Source organism: Cataglyphis hispanica, chromosome 3 (genome assembly GCF_021464435.1).
Source record: "Cataglyphis hispanica isolate Lineage 1 chromosome 3, ULB_Chis1_1.0, whole genome shotgun sequence".
NCBI classification, from domain to species: Eukaryota; Metazoa; Arthropoda; class Insecta; order Hymenoptera; family Formicidae; genus Cataglyphis; species Cataglyphis hispanica.
Genome location: NC_065956.1, coordinates 11,592,591 through 11,598,932, shown reverse-complemented (window position 1 = coordinate 11,598,932; position 6,342 = coordinate 11,592,591). Strand labels below are relative to the sequence as shown.

Genomic DNA, 6,342 nt, shown 5'->3' with positions numbered 1-6,342 from the left:
TTCAAGAAACGAAATTTTAAAAATTCTCAAGTAAACAAGAGAATCTCATTTTCAAGTTTGTTGATTCATCCGAGTCAACATCCTTTTGAGAAACTCGCAATCGTTCACCCGCCAAATAATCGACTTGGATGGAGCGTCTCACGAGGAAACGACGTGTTCGGAAGTAGTAAATCGCGGCTGCTCGTAAACTTCATTCGTCGTGTCTCGCTCGTGTCAAGTGCTTGGAATTTTCGCGGATGTTTTTCGCATCGCGTGTATAAACATACGGGGAACATTTCGGTCTCTGTCGAGGACGATCAGGCCGAAGTGGGTCAAACCGCGTTTGACTCAAAGGAAGCCCCGACACGGCTTCAAAGCAAAAACGAGGTTAAATATGTGTGCCAACATACCCGTTCAGCTGAGAAACACCGAGGGCACGACTGCAAATGTATGCACATCATGCGTCTACTGTCATTGCACAGAGCTACAGTGGTAATACTGCGGTTCTTGCATTGACTGGCTCTGTGTACATGTGTGTGTGTGTGTACAGATCGAGCCAGCAAAACGCGTCGCTGGAACAAAATTATTTATAATCGAGATGCTTCCATCGCACCACGCTTAATCAACCTCGGTGCGCGCAAAAAGCTATCGTTAAATTAACAGACTCTAAAACCGGCGTCAACCGGCGAACCGAAAGCTTTTTACCGTACGAAAAAGCAGATATTAAGCCATATCTCGAATGATATCTATGATTTCAAAGAAAATTGCATTTTGCAATTTTCAATTAGCCAATCATATCGAAAATTAATTCTCATCCATTACTTTTAATGTTTTATTTTTACTGTCAATTTCTTGCATTTAATTTCGTTCAGCAATAGAGATTTCTTTCAGCAATAGAGATAGGATATAAATATTTTCGAACACAAGCCTCTTCTCGAAATATAAACTCAAGAGCTCGACCGATTTCTCGACAAATACTCCGAAACACCACGCTGACCTAATTTCTCGCGAAGTTAATAACTCAACGGTCGCCCCTAAGAGTCATTCAGCTTGGAAACAGTAATAAGGCGAATTCCGACGCGCTAATCCTTGGACGCGATTAATTGGCGGTCTCGGCCGACGAAAGCTCTCTGCAGCTTCTGAACAACTTCCCCTCTTTTTGTATCTCCATATAACGGCCTTGATGTCTAACACCGCTAAGCCGAACTCATTAATCTGAATGAAGCTTCGTGGGTGTATAGAATGACCCAAGTCGTGAATAACACTTGTAATACCACCGTTGCAAAATATGACTTAAATTAAAAAAAAAAAACAAAGTTCTACTATTGTATTATAATGCACATATCTAATACATTTATATATTCTTTATATCTCAAATAATCTAAACATTTTAAAGTGTTGAGTCTAAACTCTCTTTCCTAAGGTCACTTATTGCCTTCTTTAACCTTGACGAGGGGTTGCGCAACTTGACGTCTTTCAGACTTGATAACGAGAAAAAAAATATAACGTCCGCGACGACGACGTGGTGTTATGTCAATTGCGTCATTATCCGAGATTAAACGTGAGGTTTCTTTTGGAAATCGAAGAGGTGGAGGAAAAAAGAAGAAGAAAAGAGCGTGGGTGGAAAAATAGCTGGCTGCCGTGATCGCGCGATTCGCGGCTGTGCACTTCGTCAACGAATGAGCCGATTTTTTTCCCCCCGGCGGGGAAAACACGACGATTGTCGTCAACAATTGCCGTGTTTACGTCCGTCGCAATCGCTGACGGCCAAGGGTAACAATGGCAGTCTCTTATTAAACCGCGGCGATTATAGCAAAGAAATCTTTGCCGATTACTTAATTCTAAACTCTTAATTTTTAGGATAAAAAAATCGAGAAAAGAAAGAGAGTAGCTCGAAAAAACAGTTGATATTTCAAGCCGAAATTTGCTCTAATTCAACCAGAAGTTTGCTCTTAAATCGCAAACTCCAAGTTGCGTTACATGTGCATTATGCCTAGACGATCGTTTGATTCTAAAGATTCGTTAAAAATGTTTGCTCTGAGAATAAACAAAAATATATTTAAATAAATAAATAATTAAGTAAAAAACATTTTTTTTTTCAATCAAATATTTGATTTCATATTTCAACTTTTTTTTTTATAAAAGATATTAGAAAATTTGATATATTAAATATCATTAAAAGATTAATTTTCTAAAATCATTATATTTCATGATTGTAAAACAAATCACGGTTTCTCAATGGCATCGTGTAATTTACTAGATAAAAAAGAAGGGGAGGACAGCTGAATGTATCATCGTCAAACGAATAATCGCTTTAAATGTCCGCGTCGCAAGCGTCATAATTTTCGGAAGCAAGTTCCAAGATTAGCGTCTATTGACGTCACGTTCGCGACAATAAAAAGAGGGACTGACGCGGGTTTCACGAGCATCGTATCACTGACAATAAATTGTCACGATAGCGAGTTTCAGATATAAGCTGATAGTATAGAATAACCGAAGGAATTTATGTACACAATTAATTATAATAACACTTGCCATAATATAATTTTCTTCCCATCATACTCTTCTTATGTGCAAAAAATATTTTTTCTTGATTTTAAAATAGATTTTATCATACTTTTATATAAATTATTTCCACATTACAAAAAATATTCGCGTCCCAACACGGTTTAATATCATGTAATTAATGTAACTAATGTAATTAATGTAACTAATGAATCTGTATCTATGATATAACCAATTCTCTGCTTATTACAGTACAACTGAATAAATAAACGAATTTAAAGTTAATATGAAAAAGCTTCGTTTTATAGAGCAACATAATGTTATCTCATTGTCCCATAAAATATTCGTTATTCCCAGCAAAGTATTTACGAAAGTATTGCATTGCAACAAATGCCTTATCCATTCTTAAGAGCGAATAAAGATTCGTGTAAAAAAGTTCTGGCGATATTATCATCTTGTTTTTTTCATTTTATAGTTTCTAAATTGTAAAATTTTACCAATCTTTATCTCAATATTCGAGATATAAAAGCAATATTTCTCTATTATATAAGAATAATATATTCGTCGATATTTTCATAAAAAAAAAATAAAAATAAAACTAGAAAAATAAAAAAAGAAAATATAAAGTAGAATAAATAAATTTGTGGATGACAATATTTGTATAAAAAATATATATTTTCAGTAAAATTATTTTTTAAACAATGACAGAGCATAAAATAATAAACGGAAGAGAGGGGAAGGTATAAATAATAGAGGGAATTTTGCGCATATTTATTTTGCAAATAAATAGAGTCACACATGGATAATTCTGATATCGATATTCACGTCAGTTCTCAGTTTGACGTGGATATATTCGCTGTTTCTTTTTTTCTATCTCTTTGAAGCAGTTTACCCGCACTTAACAAATTTCAGTCGATCGTGTATTCTCTTTACGAGCTCCTTTACGTAATATTCACGTCGCATCGAACTATCGTTTATCTCTCTGGCGTAGCACCCAGTAGATTTTTCAACATTCTCTTCGACAGGCGTCTGTAACTTTCAATTGGTATGTATATTTTATTTTTTCGTGTATCAGCAGTAAGGCTTTTCTTGCATCATATTCATCGGTACTAAATGTCAAAAACGTATCTTCGCGATGCCGCTTATAAATTTAAACGCACTCGCGCAAACTATCGCATAGTGGATGTTGAGATCTAATTCATCCAATCATATGATACATCTATTTTTCTCTTTACTTTTCGGAAGAAATATTTGTCTTATTTAATTATTATTAAATTACAAAATACTGTTTATGCAAACTAATTAAAATTTCGAAACAATCTTCTTTCTACCTGTTAATATCTATTGTTTTAAAGTCGATATATATATATATATATATATATATATATATATATATATCTTCTCTAACGAGCTTATTCTTAAGAATGTTCTGGATGTACAATAGTAGCAAAAAATTGTCAAAATTAAAAAGAAAACATGTTTCTTACGTTTATATTGTTTAAAAAATTAAAAAAATAAATTCGGGTTATGAAAGAAATTAAAGTATCACAAAATAATATGGATTTTGATGTCTTCGTAAAAGAAAATAGTTGTAATTAATATTTTTCCTAATTTATGACAAAAACTTTTGATCGTGAATATCCTCTGAAATCAACTGCAAAAAACAATGAAAAACGAGTAATTTGCAGAAAGAGAAAAAGAGACAGATAATATTTTTCTACAATTTTTAATAACAATTTAAATAACTTTGAAACGAATTAGTGGATCTAAATCAAGTTTTGCACAAATATTTATTACAATTTCCTTAATATATGTGAGAATTTTTATTTCATTGATAATATTTTTTCTTTGTCAAATTTGTCAATAAGTGCTATAATAGGCGATTTTCCATAAGAATCAATAGTAACTTTAAATTTAAATAACTTCCAAACCGTTAAGAGAATTGTGCTTAGTTATTGCACAAATATTCAGAAGAAATAGTAGAATAATCTGTGAAATTTTAATGCTTTTGTTAGTATTTCGATATATGTCACAACATCCTTAAAAGATACGCTGTATCTATCATCACATCATCATTAAATATTTAAATATCTACTTGCGCGATATTGCAATCAACAAGTTCATTAGAAGACAGACGAAATCTGAAACATGACAAGTAAATAAGTAATAAAATATTACTACTCTCGCGCACGGATTATATGGATTACGAGTTTTTTTAAATCAATTATCCGCTTTTGCAAAAATCAGAGAAAAGAACGAGATTGTGTGCTTCAGGAAAAAAACTTCACCTTGAGGAATATCTATGGAATATCTTTCTCCAGAGGGAGAATATCCTTACTACGGATTGTACGTGGGCGCGCGCACATCTCCGCCACGTTACGGCGCCGTGAATCCAAGGTTTTATTACGAACATGATGCGTCGATTATCGAAAATAGAAGTAGCAAGCAGCTATGACTTTCCGTCGGAGACGGAAGACGGAAAAGGATGAGTTTGAGTTGCGAGATTCCCGGCTTTTCAAAGCCGTTGTCTGGCGCCGGTAAATTACGGCACGTGTATCGCCGCTTAGAAAACGTACAAGTGCATTTCGATATTTTTAGTCACATGATAAGAAGACGCGCAGAATAATGAGGTATTATATTATTTTAGCAAAATGGGATGAGATTGGTAAGATAAAAAAGAAAAAAACATTGTCGATAATAAAGACTTTAATTCAAACTTTGTTGAATTATATGCTGAATTTGGTCATGAATTAATTTAATAATATCAGCCATTATTAATGAGATAATGATGAACAAAAAGTGGCAGAATATCGCTTGTACTCGACTCAAGATATTTATTTAATTAAAGTTGTCAATTATTTCGGCGAAGAGTACAAATTTTATCTGAATAATCAATTATGCAAAATATTCTGAATTATTTTAAATCAAATAATTTTCGAAATATTTTAGCTTCGAAACAAGCAATATTCATTTAAGTCATATTTAAGACATACTGCCATGGAGTATCAAATTTCGTAGGAACTCTTCGAACAAATTTCATTCAAGTTTTAAGTGAATTACGTTTTTATTACTTTGGGAGTTTCTTGAAACCAATTATGCTTTCGCCCCTGATATATTATCGCTTTAAGGAACGGCCAATAACCAATGCTGTTAAGTCTTCTACGACGGGAATAGAAGCAAGATGGGTCCTTTTTTTCCGGACCATCATCAATCGCATTGACGGCTGTACAACCCAACAGAGGCCCGAGAAAAACATTTATGCCACGCTAAAAGGGTACACGGTATAAATCCCCGCGAGCATTTCGCTTGAAAATCGGATTAGCAGCTATAAGTCGCCGTTTTGCAAATATCGCGAGCCGTGTGCAAGAACGATCTCTACGCGCATTTCCCCCAAAAAGATCAATCTAGAACCGAGGAAATCTCTAAATCCGCAACATCCTCTTTACTGATCTACACCAAGGATGGTGGTTGTAAGAGGGTTGCTAACGAGGATAGAGCAGTTCTCTCCAATTTCATACGTTGCGCATTTATGGGAGAGGACGAGACATTGCAGATTAACCCTAAGGATCAAGGACAGGTTAAAGGAGATGCCACTATTTGCGCTCATTAAATTATGTTACTATATATATGCTTGTTCATAACTCCTGTCACTCTTTGTAAACAAGATTATTTTTCATGCTTACAGCTTCCTTCAAATAAATTCTTAATAATATCTGTAAATAATAATTTATTTATTTTCAATTTTTGAAATTAAATTAAGAGAAATTGAATCAATTAAAACATAAAAAGAATATTTTTTTATGAATGGAGAAAATCTCCTTGAAATTTTAGCAGTGTAAGAATTCGTATAAGATCTTC

The 6,342-nt window shown here is 33.7% G+C and overlaps 1 long non-coding RNA gene across 1 annotated transcript in view; it reads right to left on the bottom strand.

The window, feature by feature from the left end:
* The window catches only part of LOC126859328 (uncharacterized), an 88,488-nt gene that overhangs the window by 25,448 nt on the left and 56,698 nt on the right, over positions 1-6,342 (bottom strand). The window lies entirely within an intron of this gene.